The sequence below is a fragment of the Poecilia reticulata genome, chromosome 6 (assembly GCF_904066995.2).
Source record: "Poecilia reticulata chromosome 6, P_reticulata-male-v2, whole genome shotgun sequence".
NCBI lineage: Eukaryota > Metazoa > Chordata > Actinopteri > Cyprinodontiformes > Poeciliidae > Poecilia > Poecilia reticulata.
The window spans coordinates 8,236,218-8,238,585 of NC_088835.1; the positions used below are offsets into that span (position 1 = coordinate 8,236,218).

At 39.1% G+C, this 2,368-nt stretch overlaps 1 long non-coding RNA gene across 1 annotated transcript; it reads right to left on the minus strand.

The window, feature by feature from the left end:
- Positions 1 to 572: 572 nt before the first annotated feature.
- On the minus strand, positions 573 to 2,163 carry LOC145551861 (uncharacterized). The gene is made up of 2 exons (XR_014087720.1): positions 1,790 to 2,163; positions 573 to 1,717 (listed from the first exon to the last, which is right to left on the minus strand). It is a non-coding gene; the product is annotated as an uncharacterized LOC145551861 (long non-coding RNA).
- Positions 2,164 to 2,368: the final 205 nt, after the last annotated feature.

A 2,368-nucleotide genomic window follows, 5' to 3' on the forward strand; every position in this document is an offset into this window, starting at 1 on the left:
AAAATGATCGTTTGAAATGCGGAAAAAAACTTTTTTTAAAAATGTTTTACAACTTCATCAAGTTGCACCAAAATGTTAGTGATCAAAAAAGCTGCCTTGGTCGTAGGATGCCTGCCACACAGTCAGTATAATATTGAAATTTCCTGTTTAATACTAAACAATAAATTATTAGTGCCATTGTAGCAAAGGGAAAATGGTTGAGAATAATAGTAACTCAGGGAAAAAACACACAAAATAAAAACATCCTCAGGTAAAAATCTTAGGCAGGGGTCAGCTCTAAAGGTCACAATGTGTGGAGGTCGCGGACTAAACTTATCATCGCTCATGCTGACTCTGAGGACCGTTTGGAGACGGGCTCTTCCTGTTTCACTAACAAATCACCAGCCCACAAATCTAGAAATACATGAATGATTTTCATATAAAGGAAATTGACCAGCACTTCAAACTGACAGCGTTTCCATTGGCTGCATATTTACACAATTTGACATTTCAAAACTGAATTTGCTTACCAGAAACACACCAATTTCAAAAAAAAGAAAACTAGTTTTTTTGCTAAAAAGTTTTGGCTGAGGTGTTTTTTTTGCCATTTCAGAATTTATTTCACAAAACTGCAATTTAAACGCTTTTTGTTTTGGCATCACACAAGTCACATGATCAACGTCCGGATGTTTGGACAGGAAGTGGCTGGAGGATGATGGCGGCTCGTGTTTCTTGATTCACATCAACAAACTGATTTGTCTCATATGGAAACATCAGTGAGTCAATACTCCACAAAGCTTTGAGCACGTTTGTAACAGAAACGTCAGACCTTACAAATGCAAGTATGTCTTACTAGCCCAAAAAAAGTCCGATAAGTACAATCCTAACCCTCATGGAAAGCCTTCCCAGAAGAGTTGGGCCTCATAGTCACCATCATATTACACTTTATGAATAAAGAACGGACAGTCACTCAAGAAAACTCAGGAAAGCAAATATGGCAATAATACAGAAGACTACGTAATTAAAAAATACATCTCCATAATTTACCAGTTTGAGCACCAGCCTCTGCATGGTAACCAAGCCGTGAGCAGACAGCTGGAGCAAACGGTGAGGACGGATTTCCTCACATGTGTTACTCTTCTCAGGTCTTGCTGTTATGTTTTCAGCTGCACTGATTCTTCTTTGCATACAGCCAAACTTTTGCCTTCATCGAAGCTCCCCGTTTGCACATCCACAGTCATAGCCGCTTGTACGCTGTTGTCGACTTTAGTTCAATACGTCGCAAAGTCGACAGCTAAACTTTCGATATATATCCCCAACCCTCATAAAGGATTAAATAAACGGCTGCTGTGTGAAGCTACAGTCACGTATTGACGTCTCGCCTCGTCGCTCCCTGTCGTGTCTGCGATTTCAAGTTGATTTTGCAGTCGTGTCTGCGGCGGATCGCCACGGAAATGTAATTAAAATATACGGAACGATATTGCCACAGCTGGCGGCTTGGCGTGCCGGAGGAGGAAGAAAAGAACCATTTTAAATGTAAAAGCTTTTGTTACTGTAATAAGACGGACACTAAAACAATAAACCTTGAGTTCAGTCCATGTGTAAACGAATTTAGCTCATTGATTTTGATCGCTGGGTCTTTGTTGTGATGCCTGTTTTCTCCGTCGAACCGAGAGAAGAGGTTTGAATTTCATCACTCCAGTCGAAAGGCGTTGTGTCTTCGCTTCATCAAAAGTATCTAGAGTGAGAGAGGGAGTGTCTTTACTTGAACTGTTCCAATACAAGCAACCGTTTGTATTTTCTCTCTCACCTATTGGAAGCTGCTCTTTGATGTACAAAAATAGGGTTTGATGATTCAGAGTATCCCTCGATTTCAGAGGTTTAAATTTGTGGGGGGGAGGGGGAGAGAGTATAGTATTTCCCCACCTATTCACAGATTTTCTATAAAATGTGAATCCACAATATTTGCATCAAATCTATTTTGAAAGAAAATCTGAATCGGATGACCTTTTATTGTCATATTGTCGAAATTTAAAAAAGAGCAACTCTCGAAGTTGAGTCAAATAACCGGATAAAACAATTATTAAAAAAAAGTATGTCTCAATAAATATAGTAGAAACACAGAGACAACAACTGGGATGTTGAGGAAAAATAAATGATTAAATGATGATCAGGTTTCAGATGGATTCGTTTTGTTCAGGTCAGCAGCAGCTTTTGGGTAGAAACAGTTTGTTTTTTTGTTTTTGTCTTGGCATGCAGCCAATCCAGAAGCTGCATTCGTTTTCCTTGCTGCTGATTGGCTGAACCCCCAAATGCAAAAAAAAAAAAAAAAGAGTACAGCTTTATCTTCTGCACAGTTTCCACTGTGGCTTTATCAAAGTATTTCAAA